Source organism: Panulirus ornatus, chromosome 20, assembly GCF_036320965.1.
Source record: "Panulirus ornatus isolate Po-2019 chromosome 20, ASM3632096v1, whole genome shotgun sequence".
Lineage (NCBI taxonomy): Eukaryota > Metazoa > Arthropoda > Malacostraca > Decapoda > Palinuridae > Panulirus > Panulirus ornatus.
The window spans coordinates 52,502,978-52,517,741 of record NC_092243.1 but is presented as its reverse complement, the minus strand read 5'-3'; the positions used below and the strand labels follow the sequence as shown (position 1 = coordinate 52,517,741).

At 40.6% G+C, this 14,764-nt stretch overlaps 1 long non-coding RNA gene across 1 annotated transcript in view; it reads left to right on the top strand.

The window, feature by feature from the left end:
- Nucleotides 1-6,368, top strand: part of LOC139755806 (uncharacterized) — a 258,719-nt gene extending 252,351 nt beyond the window's left edge. Inside the window, exon 3 of the long non-coding RNA XR_011714165.1 lies at nt 5,455-6,368. This is a non-coding gene — a long non-coding RNA (uncharacterized lncRNA). The remainder of the gene's footprint in view (nt 1-5,454) is intronic.
- The last annotated feature ends 8,396 nt before the right edge of the window (nt 6,369-14,764 follow it).

Here is a 14,764-nt window from a genome sequence, read left to right as displayed (position 1 = left end):
AGGCATATGTAAAGAGTAGGAAGAAAGGAAAGCGATTGGTTCCTAGTGAATGTCGGTTTGCGGCAGGGGTGTGTGATATATCCATGGTTGTTTAATTTGTTTATGGATGGGGTTGTTATGGAGGTGAATGCAAGGGTTTTGGAGAGACGGGTACGTATGCAGTCTGTCGTAGATAAAAGGGCTTGGTAAGTGAATCAGCTGTTGTTCGCTGATGATACAGCGCTGGCGGCTGATTCGGGTGAGAATCTGCAGAAGTTGGTGACTGAGTTTTGTAAAGTGTGTGAAAGAAGAAAGCTGAGAGTAAATGTGAATTAGAGCAAAGCTATTAGGTTCAGTAGTGTTGAGGGACAAGTTAATTGGGAGGTAAGTTTGAATGGAGAAAAACTGGAGGAAGTGAAGTGTTTCAGATGTCTGGGAGTGGATTTAGCAGCGGATGGAACCATGGAAGCGGAAGTGAGTCACAGGGTTGGGGTGGGGATGAAGGTTTTGGTAGCGTGAAGAATGTGTGGAAGGTGAGAACGTTATCTCGAAAAGCACAAATGGGTATGCTTGAAGGAATAGTGGTTCCAACAATGTTATATGGTTGCGAGGCATGGGCTATAGATAGGGTTGTGGGAAGGAGGGTGGATGCGTTTGAAATGAGATGTTTGAGGACAATATGTGGTGTGAGGTGGTTTGATCGAGTAAGTAATGAAAAGGTGAGAGAGATGTGTGGTAATAAAAAGAGTATGGTTGAGAGAGCAAAGAGGTTGTATTGAAATGGTTTAGTCACATGGAGAGAATGAGAGAGGAAAGATTGACAGAAAGGATACAAGTGTCAGAGGTGGAGGGAACGAGGAGAAGTGGGAGACCAAATTGGAGGTGAAAGGATGGAGTGAAAAAGATTTTGAGCGATTGGGGCCTGAACATGCAGGAGGGTGAAAGGCGTGCAAGGAATAGAGTGAATCGGAACGATGTGTTATATCGGGGTCGACGTGCTGTCAATGGATTGAACCAGGGCATGTGAAGTGTCTGGGGTAAACCATGGAAAGTTTTGTGGGGCCTAGATGTGGAAAGGGAGCTGTGGTTTCGGTGCGTTACACATGACAGCTAGAGACTGAGTGTGAACGAATGTGGCCTTTGTTGTCTTTTCCTAGTGCTACCTCGCGGGCGTGCGGGGGAGGGGGGGTGCCATTATATGTGTGGCGGGGTGGCGACGAGAATGGCTGAGGGCAGTATGAATATGTACATATGTATATACGTATTTGTCTGTGTATGTGTATGCATATATGTACACCAAAATGTATAGGTATGTACATTGGCGTGTGTGGACATGTATGTAGATACATGTGTATGTGGGTGGGTTGGGCCATTCTTTCGTCTGTTTCCTTGCGCTACCTCGCTAACGCGGGAGACAGCGATAAAGTAATAAATTTAAAAAAATGATTATATATATATATATATATATATATATATATATATATATATATATATATATATATATATATATATATATACATATATATATATATATATATATATATATATATATATATATATATATACATATATATATATATATATATATACGTTTAGGAGGCGGGGCAACACGAGTGTAAAAGCTCCTATTTGTGACGCAAATGATCGTAAATAGATATCACACACACACACACACACACACACACACACACACACACACACACACACACATCTAAAGACTCCTAATCGGATCTCCTCACCGTCTTCTTTATCATTAGCGACAGTAAAACTATGAACTTTATTTCTTTCTCCTGGTCGGCTCATTAGTATCCAACTAATTAGGCTTCTTGTGGTGCAGAACTTGCGGAGAAGAAATATAAAGATTGTACTGAAATATCTAGATCCAAGTTATCTGAACGAAAACTAAAAGTAATCCCAAAAAGCTGGCGAATAACAAGGGAAACCACAGAAAAGTCCTCTTTTTTGGCTTCACTCGCCTCGCCGAAGAAGAGATTATTTCGGTCCGATTCACTTCAAGTCGATCATTTATTCATTTATTCTATGCCTGATACATTGTCCATCTACATGCCTTTTTTCAGTCTCATTTCCCCGTGTCTCTTATTTGAGCCTTTGTTTTTCATCTTCAATTTCTACAGATTAAATCAGTCCCTCCATTTTTCCTCCAAGGTATTTTCCGTTAGTAATTCTGTCTCCACAGCTGCTTTGGGACGACGGTGAACACTAGACGCGGTGTCATCAACGCTGGTGTCATTATGGAGACGAAGGTCAATACTAGTGGCGCCTCTGTCACTGCTGATGTCCTCACGGTCTTAATGGGGGACGATGGTCAATACATGTGTTGGTTCTGTCACAGCTGATGTCCTCATGGCTGCATTGATGACACTGGTCAGTACTAACGGCAGTGCCACAGAAGTTGGTGTCAGAGATCTTTATTGCTAATGTTCACGTCATTTCTTCCGAGTACAGTCATTTGTTAGCACTCAGAACAGTAGGCATAATGTGCTCAGGAACTGGTCACTCTCATCAGTTGGTCCCAGATGGCATGATGTACACAGCGAGTGGCCATTGTCATCAGCTGGCTCCAAACCAGATGGCTCCTCTCCCAGCACCGCGTCCTGGTGTTGCTTTAACATGTAGAGAGGCAAGAGACATTAGGCAGCTATGCAGCAGGAGTTAATACAGATGCAAATGTTGATGTGAATCACAAGGAGGCTGAGTTACGGGGAGATAAGGAGAGACAGCCAGGCAGGATAGCAGCAGCCGAAGTCTTACATGGCCTTAGAGGCAGTCTCAGTAATGTAGTTATGTGCCACACACAAGTTAACTCACGCTTGCCCCTGTTATTGTGATGGTAATGTGGGAATTGCCTGAAATTTGTAACTTTCACCGGCTAAGATACTAAAGTTTATGAGAATACAGATTTCTAATGAAATGAATAAGCAAGCCATTTTTTTCCTTATTGTTCGATAAGATTTGCGTAATCAACTGCCCAGAGTAAATATGTAGTAATGAACCGGGCGAAATAAAGAAGAGATGTTACGAAAATTGAAGCTAAATAGACTGAATTCAGTCACCGTGTTACAAAAAGACTTAAGTTAGCACAACAGTAATGATGTACAATATATAGATATGTATGGACTCGATTTAGCCACGAGCATGAATGCATACCGATGTAATGCAGATAAAAGAAAATTTATCTTTATATGTAGACAAAAAGGGCATCCGATATCCTATGATGACGTGCACACGGTAAGAAAAAAATGATCCTGGATGGGTCTGATGAATTTGAAATTATCAGTACGACTTGATCCTACTCGGTGGGTTTGGCAAGTGTGAATGCGAGACAAAAAAAAAAATTCTTATAGCAACATCGCTTTCATAGTTATTTCCATCAACGTATGAAATCAGTATAGGATTCATCATTGCGAATGTCAGGAAATTTCGGTAGCAATCGATATATTACAATATCATTACAGCAGGGCTACCAATGCGAGACCATACCATGGGCATTTGTTAAAGCCCTTCGACCCCGGTCGTCTTACATTGATTCATACAAAAACTAGAGGCTTTTTTTTACTGTTTGTACACCAGCTTTATTTACGCAGATCCTTTAAGCCATACCTTACACTTCTTCCCTGTAGTAAATGGCCGGTCACCCATTGCAAAGAATATCATATACCACGCAATCTTCGTTGGCACTTCCTCCACTTTATGTCTTCATTACATCACGTCTCTTCATTCATGACTAGCAAACAGTGCGTTTGGAAATGTTACACCTCTATCGTCTTCCCATGCGGTGCTTTCAAAATTCTCGACATTCTTCAGCACAGTAAAAAAAACATGAAGTATATATATATATATATATATATATATTTTTTTTTTTGCTTTGTCGCTGTCTCCCGCGTTTGCGAGGTAGCGCAAGGAAACAGACGAAAGAAATGGCCCAACCCACCCCCATACACATGTATATACATACACGTCCACACACGCAAATATACATACCTACACAGTTTTCCATGGTTTACCCCAGACGCTTCACATGCCCTGATTCAATCCACTGACAGCACGTCAACCCCGGTATACCACATCGATCCAATTCACTCTATTCCTTGCCCTCCTTTCACCTTCCTGCATGTTCAGGCCCCGATCACACAAAATCTTTTTCACTCCATCTTTCCACCTCCAATTTGGTCTCCCACTTCTCGTTCCCTCCACCTCTGACACATATATCCTCTTGGTCAATCTTTCCTCACTCATTCTCTCCATGTGCCCAAACCATTTCAAAACACCCTCTTCTGCTCTCTCAACCACGCTCATTTTATTTCCACACATCTCTCTTGCCCTTACGTTACTTACTCGATCAAACCACCTCACACCAAACATTGTCCTCAAACATCTCATTTCCAGCATATCCACCCTCCTGCGCACAACTCTATCCATAGCCCACGCCTCGCAACCATACAAAATTGTTGGAACCACTATTCCTTCAAACATACCCATTTTTGCTTTCCGAGATAGTGTTCTCGACTTCCACACATTCCTCAAGGCTCCCAGGATTTTCGCCCCCTCCCCCACCCTATGATCCACTTCCGCTTCCATGGTTCCATCCGCTGCCAGATCCACTCCCAGATATCTAAAACACTTTACTTCCTCCAGTTTTTCTCCATTCAAACTTACCTCCCAATTGACTTGACCCTCAACCCTACTGTACCTAACAACCTTGCTCTTATTCACATTTACTCTTAACTTTCTTCTTTCACACACTTTACCAAACTCAGTCACCAGCTTCTGCAGTTTAAAGACTTCATACTTGCCCCTCTTTCCAAAACTCTTGCATTCACCTCCCTAACAGCCCCATCCATAAACAGATTAAACAACCATGGAGACATCACACACCCCTGCCGCAAACCTACATTTTCTGAGAACCAATCACTTTCCTCTCTTCCTACACGTACACATGCCTTACATCCTCGATAAAAACTTTTCACTGCTTCTAACAACTTGCCTCCCACACCATATATTCTTAATACCTTCCACAGAGCATCTCTATCAACTCTATCATATGCCTTCTCCAGATCCATAAATGCTACATGCAAATCCATTTGCTTTTCTAAGTATTTCTCACATACATTCTTCAAAGCAAACACCTGATCCTCACATCCTCTACCACTTCTGAAACCACACTGCTCTTCCCCAATCTGATGCTCTGTACATGCCTTCACCCTGTCATGAAGTATATATATATATATATATATATATATATATATATATATATATATATATATATATATATATATATATAAAGAAAACGGAAAATTTAATTTACATTCATAGCATATGTATATCTTCATTTTTTTTGCAATGTACATTCCAGATTCAAGTATACATGTCAGACGATGAGCTACAACATACGTTACCGGGAGTAAAATTCTTCACCCACAGATCTGTCGTTGATTATCCTTCTCTCCTTTGCAGACTAGTTGTGTGGAACTGCTGGAGTCTTCAGCTAATCCGAAATTGCTGTTGGAGTCTTCAGCTTATCTGAACTGGTTGCTGGAGTCTTTAACTTAACTGAACTCACTGCTGGAGTCTTTAGCTCCTCTGGATTTACTGCTGAAGTCTTCACCTCATCTGCGCGGGTCTTCACTTCAACTGGACTAGCTTCTAAAGACTTCAGCTCATCTGGGCTCACTGGTGGATGCTTTAGCTCAACTGAACTCACTGCTGAATTCTTTAGCTCCACCTCATTTTCTTGGATCTTCAGTTCAGTTGGACAAGCTTCTAAAGACTTCAGCTCATCTGGGCTCACTGGTGGGTGCTTTAGCTCAACTGAACTCACTGATGGAGTTTTTGTTTGTCTCAACTCACTTTTATGGTATTCAACTAAGCTGGACTAGCTCCTGGAATCTTCAACTCGTCTGGAATAGCTACTGGAGCCTTCAGCTCAGAGCACAAGCTGGGTATTAGAAGTAGTGAATCTTGATGTCATGCACCAAGTCTTTCATAGTTCTCTTGTGCTAACAATGATGGTCAGTCTATCTGGCATGAAACATCATGCTCATGTGTATGGCGGGAAGTGATGACCCATCTCATGCTATCTGCCATTAATTACTAACGTTATAGTTAGATTTTGATTGGAGAAATAAAGATCTAAATTCATGGCTCTCACTAAATCAAATGCAATCATCAAATCGGCATTAATCATTTCCTCGAAAAGGAAGAAAAAAGACGTCGTCAACTGCTTTGTCAGGTGCTCCTTGAGACACAAGAATGCATCAAAACTTGCTCTCTTGTTAAAGCAGTAAAATTTCCCAACAAAAATATCTTAACCTCTAAACGAAGAGATTCGAAAACTTTTCGCGCAAGTTTGTAAGTTCTGGGGGTCTCATACTTTCGGCAGAGTTTATTAGCAAGTTTGAAATAAACTTGATATATTTTTTTCTGTTGGGACTGGATGTAATTAGCGAAGTTCAGTCTGTCATCTGTAGTACCTGGAGAGTGCTTGGAATTACACTGATTCTGCATTACTAATTCATATCATTGCTTGTATTTTTTCAGTAATGTTATTCCTACAGTGTATTACCTGTGTTGTTTTCAAGGTGTGTTGCCTGTATTGTTCTCACGCTGTGTTGCCTTATATGTTCTCATGTGTACTGCCTATGTTACTGTCACGGTGTGTTGCCTGATATGTTCTCATGTGTACTGCCTATGTTACTGTCATGGTGTACTGCCTGTCTTACTGTCACGGTGTTGCCTGTATTGTTCTCGCGATGTGTTGCCAGATTTGTTGTCATAGCGTATTGCCTGTGCTCTTTTCATGGTGGACTGCTCACTGCCTATATTGTTATTGTGAAGCGCCCGTTATTCTCATGGCACTACACACACATTGTGGTAGGTAACAGTGGTGCACATGATATAACATTTGCCGATAACCACAAGGAAACTGAAACGCAATATGTTCCCAAGTGCACTTTCGTGTAATGATTACATCGTCAGATGTTACCACTACACAAAAGTGCATCTGAAAACTTATCTTGTTTCATTTTTCTCGTGGATATTGGAAACACATACACACACACATTAATATATATATATATATATATATATATATATATATATATATATATATATATATATATATATATATATATATATATATATATAAATGCAGTCAGTGCAGCCTCTACACTGGAATCGAACCAGCGTACGTAAGATCTGGTAGTTGTTTAGGGTAGTCTGCACAACCACAGTACTTCGAGAAAGGTGAGGAAGTATACCCTTATTCACAGGGTCTTGAACTAGATTAATTGTAAGGAGACGGGAGGGACTTGTTCTTTGAAATCTATTTTGTCATGCCAACAGTGGAATCATATCCCATTTCATCTATTACTTTAAGTTCTTATATCAATCTATCTTTTCTTTCTTTCCCTCAGCCTCTCAAAATGTGTGGATATATCTACTTCTTCTCTCACTATATTTGCCTTATACTCTGTTCTTGTTCCCATCTTATAATTTGTATATTAGTCTTCGCAATTTTTTCCACGTGTAAGCGTATAATGCAAGGTGTTTATCCATCAATTCGTTTTCGTCTGCGCCTTTTATCAAGTCTCCTCATTTCAGCATATTCTCTTCTATACTCTGCCAGCTAATTTCATATCTCAGTGTGGTTCCCATTTATGTCCCATCCTATTTCACATGTTTTGTGGACCACACGACTTCTGGTGTAGTTCTTCCAGCAGTTAGGTTCTTTTTCCCCGGTCTGGCAGTGGAACTTCTTCACGTCTCCCGGTAGAAAGTCGGAAAGCGTGACTGTGGTCTTTCATTGTATTTTTGCTGCACCACTGCGGATGGTGGCACAGAGTTACATGACAAAATAATCCTGGAGACTTCTTTTTTTTTTACGACACCGCATATGATTAGAGTATCATGTGTGTACCTTTTTTTTTGCAGCTACATTATCAACATATATGTCATAGGAAGGGAAGGTATACAGTGACAGCGAGGCTTACTAAGTACTTGCTTCATATGGCGGGACATACTGTAACTGCGGTTAGAAAATAATTATCTGTCGCAGGGTGGTTAGTCTCTGTCGCTGGAAGATCATTCTATGCATATTCATTGGCCATTTTCCCCATTATCTTCAACTAATATATATATATATATATATATATATATATATATATATATATATATATATAGAGAGAGAGAGAGAGAGAGAGAGAGAGAGAGAGAGAGAGAGAGAGAACAAGATTGTTAATCAGACATACACACAGTGTAGTTCTTAGCGTTACTAAGCCAGCCAGAGTGGAGCCCGGAGTCGGATCCAAGAGGATTCGAATCCTCGGCGTGTCGTCCTGCCTACTGCCAACGCAGGTCGACATCCTCCCCTCGGAGCTGATTGATAAATGGATAATCAGTTTAGACTGGGCTGTCCGTGTGCAATGAATACATAGAAGTAAAAGCATCCTACATAAATAGAAGATTAAGATACAGGTAAGTGTAAAACTTCTCTCCCCCGTAAAACACAATTAGCAGTAACACACACACACACACACACACACACACGCACACAGGTATACAATCGCACATTTTGCAGACAGTTCAATTTACATATAACATATTGGGATTTTGACGATATTGAATTTGCTGGGCGTGAAATAGAGGTTCATCCGACGGAATATTTGCCTTGGGGTGGAAAAAAATCACAATGGTATTTAATAGAAAAATCTTTTTAATTTTTGTTAACTCTCGTGTTTATTGCTTTCGTTCTGCACTGTGTAACAATGATAAACTCTATGCTTTCTTGGAAATATTTCTGCAGGTTATTCATATTCCAGTTCTGTTGGTATGATTTTGGCACTAGAGCAATGGACGTTGAGGACTTGAAGAATTAAGATCCATAAGACAATGATTATCTTAGGGAAAATACTAATTTTCCCAGACAAATGCTATGGTTATAGAATTTGTTTTTGGAATGTTTTTAAAAGTTCATATTTGTAAGTAGGTGTTTGGTGGACTCTGCTTGTTTGAGGAACCACATTCAGCAAAGCTCTATCATCGTGTTCACATGCCGCCGTGTTTGAGAGTAAATCCCGAGAAATGTTATCTACTGTTCAACTGTCAGACCGACAGAAAATGATCCCCGGAGACCCCGTTGCTCACGGAGGAGATACGTACGAGAATCGATTACAAGTAAATTATAGTCACTTTCCTACTTCGAGCTCCGTAGCCTAGCCAACGTCCCCCAGCTCCCACGCAATTAGTAACGGTTCTAGTCCTGATATCTAGAGAGTATTATATGTTCTATGGAAGTCTGCGTTCGTATACTACCGTGTTTGACATTATTTTCAGCAAAATCTAAGTAGGTAGTTACTGTGAAGTTGACTGTGAATGACCTTTAGGGACCCCATTGCTCAAGGATTTGAAGTGAAGTGTACTTGATTACAGACAGGTAATCAAATGGTCATTTCTCCATAGTTGTCTCCACAGTAGAGCCGTTAGCATCCACGTTTTCACTCTTCTGAAAGTTTTGGTCCCGATCGCTCAAAATCTTTTGTACTTCATCCTTCCATCTCAAGTTTGGTCTCCCGTTCTCTTTGTTATATATATATATATATATATATATATATATATATATATATATATATATATATATTATACTTTGTCGCTGTTTCCTCGGTTAGCGAAGTAGCGCAAGGAAACAGAAGAATGTCCCAACCCACATACACATACACGCCCGCACACGCACATATACATACCTATACATTTCAATGTATGAATACATATACATACACAAGTACATATATACACATGTACATATTCATATTCATACTTGCTGCCCTCAGCCATTCCCGTCGCTACCCCGCCATACATAAAATGCCCCCCCCTACCCCCCGCGCGTGAGGTAACTCTAGGAAAAGACAACAAAGGCTATATTCGCTCACACTCAGTCTCTAGCTGTCATGTGTAATGGACCGAAACCACAGCTCCTTTCCACATCTAGGCCCCACAAAACTCTCCATGGTTTACCCCCAGACACTTCACATGCCCTGGTTCAATCCACTGACAGCACGTCTACCCAGGTATACTACAACGTTCCAATTCACTCTATTCCTTGCACGCCTTTCACCCTCCTGCATGTTCAGGCCCCAGTTGCTTAAAATCTTTTTCACTCCATCCTTCCACCTCATTTTGGACTCCCACTTCTCCTCGTTCCCTCCACCTCCGACACATATATCCTCCTTGTCAATCTTTCCTCACTCATTCTCTCCATGTGACCAACTATTTCAATACACCTTCTTCTGCTCTCTCAACCACACTCTTCTTATTACCACACATCTCTCTTATCCTTTCATTACTTACTCGATCAAGCCACCTCACACCACATATTGTCCTCAAACATCTCATTTCCAACACATCCACCCTCCTCTGCACAAGCCTATCTACGCTCCCAGAACCTTTGCCCCCTTCCCCACCATGTGACTCACTTCCACTTCCATGGTTCCATCTGCTGTTAAATCCAATCCCAGATATCTAACACACTTCACTTCCTCCAGTTTTTCCCCATTCAATCTTACCTCCCAGTTGACTTGTCCCTCAACCCTACTGTACCTAATAACCTTGTTCTTATTCATATTTACTCTCAGCTTCTTCCTTTCACACTTTACCAAACTCAGTCACCAGCTTCTGCAGTTTCTCACCCGAATCAGCCACCAGCGCTGTATCATCAGCGAACAACAACTGACTCATTTCCCAAGCCCTTTCATCCACAACAGACTGTATACTTGCCCCTTTTTCCAAAACTCTTGCATTTTCCTCCCTAATTATATCCATAAACAAATCAAACAACCATAGAGGCATCACGCACCCCTGCCGCAAACCGACATTCACTGGGAACCAATCACTTTCCTCCATTCCAACTCGTACACATGCCTTACATCCTCGATATATACCATGCGAGTAAACTGTAAAGATGTAATGAAAAGTTATCCCCATGAATGCAACAAATAACAAATAAATGGTGCTTCATGCACTGCGCTGGGAGTAACGATCAAGTTGAAGTATTATCCCCAGACAGTCACAATTCTTGCTAAAGTGCTTTCGCTATTAGTTTATGATGAAGTAATGCATTGTTCATCGTCATGAGTCCCTCTATGCTCTCACAAGCAGAAAGCAAAAGATATTCGTTCTAGAAATATGTTCTCGAGACGTTAGATAACCGTACGTACGTTCCAAGTAAAAAGGCTGCTACCATCATTCTTTTTCCGTGCTTTATCATGTCCAGGATCATTTAGAATGTGTGGTGTATCGGTTAGCGTTCCTAACAGGCTGCCCAGGGTCGAACGCATAGGTTCGAATACTGGTTGTGGCAGTCGATTTACAGTCAACCCAGCTGTTCATCCACCCCTAGGAATTGGTCGATAGAATGTGTAAATGGCTTAGGTTGAGGTGTATATTATATATATATATATATATATATATATATATATATATATATATATATATATATATATATATATATATATATTGCGTTAATAGGATAGCCTTGATTAGGACCTCGGCTGCCCGTGCCGTCTCAGCTAACATAGTGAAGAAAACATTTTCTTATCGTCTTTTGATCCTTAAGAAGCATTATGTCTGTTCCAGTACGAAGACTTTACCCACAAATTATTTCCTTACCACAGCATCAGTAGGAAAACTAACATTGCACGTGCCCAAAGCCCACTTTTGTTTGACTGTGTTTCGAGCCATATCACATGTAGTCCGCTTCTTTATGTAACTATGGTTTGACGCAACAGTGTTATCCTAGGCCTGGTCAAGTGTGTAATTGGTCGGTCACATTTCTTCGAGTAGCAAAACAGAATATTACATACATGTCTGATGATGTTTAGTTTTTATCAAATGCAAGACGTCAGTTATCCTGTCGACGCCAGAAAACTCCTTTAGAACGCCTAGTTACAGAAGCTGAGAAGCCTCTGTCACAGTGTCAGGAGTGGTTTTAGGCCAGACTTGAATCTAGTCAAGTAATACACTGCTTTCATTGCTCTATCGACCAGTGATAACTCATATTCACTGGTGAGGTATGTGAAATATAAAGTGATGCGAGATTTATGTTACAGAGAGAGAGAGAGAGAGATAGAGAGAGAGAGAGAGAGAGAGAGAGAGTATGTAGAAGTCCAAACCCCAACATGTGGACTGAGATAACGCCTGGCCTTTTCAATGGATATATCTTTCTGAAAATGTACAGAAAATTATCCACTTGTTTCGAGGGACGGTATGTTCACCCTTGTGATTCCCTGAGCGCTGAACGATCTCCCCCATCAATAGAGCAAGGGTGATGATATGTACCCCTCGTCAGGGAGGCAATTCTCTTTCTTTTTCTCCGAACTGACTGATTCTATCATATTCATGAGGGCATGACAACTGACCTCTCCTTTGTCTGTGATTCACTTTAAGGTCCATATGTCTCGAACAGCATGGCTCCCAGTACACTTAACCTGTTGTGGGTTTTGGCTTGACATTTCTTGATCGAACTTCCCACTCGTGCTCCTCCTCCACTGTCCTTTGCACTTTACCCAAGCTCTTGCTGCAGGCAATCTTTGTCAGTTAATAGTTTTTCGCCTGAAGCATTTTCTTCTCTCCTTGCCTACAGTGCATTAGTCGATTTTCCATAAACAGTGTGTTGACAGGGAGGACCGTCAGCCTCTCGTCTGTTTGCGGGAAGTTTATAACCATTAGGAAGTTTGCATTGTGTATGTCAGAATCCTAACTGCACTCGATCGAATGTGATTGTTGTGATCTTTCTCCAGTACAAAGTCTCTGATACCTGTCAATATCCTGCTTCCTGAAAACGAAATCATGTTTTTTGGGTGTGACTTTCGCTGATGCTGTATATTTCCAGCCAGATTTCACCCAGGCTTTCACATGGACATCTCTAATTATGGTCAGGACGCGAATCCAATGGAAGAAATATCACAGTTTACTCATTTTACAACTGAAAGCAAAATGGAATATATGCAAAGATTTTTGACACTCGAAAGAAAGACGGAGGTGATCTGCTGGTTTTCTAGCTTCGTTAACGCAAAATAAAGCCAATATTACTGTGGCTGTATACATTTATCAGTTCTCTATAAGCATAAGAAAATCGTACCGTAAGTAGGGGAAAAACAACGAAGGATCTATTCATTCATTTTCCCTATTCTGCAAGAAAATCTTTTTCCTTTCGTCAGATAAGTTTCTCTAAAGATGGCCAATGTTAGGGTCATCTGTTCACATTATATTGTTAATTTAGGTACTCTTCATTCTTGCATTTGCTTGTATTCTTGTCTTGCATCTAGGTATACTTCATTCTTGTACTTAGGTTTATTCCAGTCTTGTATTTAGGTGTATGCTATTCTTGTATTTAGGTATATGCTGTTCTTGTATTTAGGCATATTCTATTCTTGTATTCAGGTATATGCTATTCTTGTATTTAGGAATATTCTATTATTGTATTTAGATATATTCCATTTTTGTATCTTGGTATACTTCATTCTTCTATTTAAAATTACAACAAGACCTCTTTCTAAGGTGGTCCTGCAGCCCAAGACTGCGGTACTTCCAGGAACACGAAATTGCGAACTATTCTGGAGTTAGGAGTTCTTTGATGACACTGTAGTCTCAATAATACTGCCTTGCCAAAGGTAACTACTCACTCAAGCGGAATCCAGTGACACCAATCTATCTATCTATAGATAGGTGTGTGTGTATGTGTGTCTGTGTGCCTTTCTACCCTTCGTTGTGTGATCCCCACTTAGAATTGAGACGATCTGCTGAATGACCAACAACTCTGCATCGAAATGTATAACTAATGATTTCCCAACTGTCGCTGGTCATTAGAGCCAACAAGCAATTAGAGGGATCATGGACAGGCTCTTTCCCTCTCCTGACCTTCACGAGGCAACACATAACGCAATTCTTTTTTTTCAACCTATAATATGCGTCGTTTTCTTTGTAGAATTCCTCAAATCTCCATTTATCTTATATGTTCACATTTCATCTCATTTATCCCACGAGAGACGTACGTACTTCTACAAAAGTCAGCGTAAGGCTAACTTATTGTCTACTTAGACACTTTCATGTGCCTTAAGTAGCAACCTGATCAAATATACTTCATTCACTGTGTCAGACACACTTCTTTCTCTCCCTGCTTTTCCTACAATAGCCCATCCTTCTAAGATCTTCTCAGGTGCAGGTATCCCTTTACTGTCTTCCAAGCACTGCACTCTTAGATCGATGTTGATGCAGCAGTTCGAATCGCGGCTTTCTCAGATACGCAAGTGACAGACTGATCCGTCCGATCAGAGAATCACCCATTAATCTCCCTCCCACTCCCGGGTAGAAGGTAGTCTGGAAAAGGAAGACGTCATAGAATATACAGTCTAACCTCGAGCAATGTGGGAATTCACTTTCTTGACCGAGGATTATGTTTTGTGGAATAAGCTTGCTCTTATGACTTTACTTAGAAAATGAACAGAAGTGTTAAAGCATATCATGCAGAAAAAAAAGTCTTAAAAGTGCTCTTATATACCCAAGAGATAATCTAGGTATAAAGTGAGGCTAACTGCCAAGACTAAGCGTCCCGAACATCTTTTTTTTAACGGTACTGCCATCTTCAGTATCAACAGAAACGACTGGTGCAGGGTCGTGCCAGATCTTTCGATAAGAAGTCATAGAAAAACTGCATAGGAAAGTCATACAACGTTTCATGGATTATATCTTGATATTACTTATCGCTATATCGTGG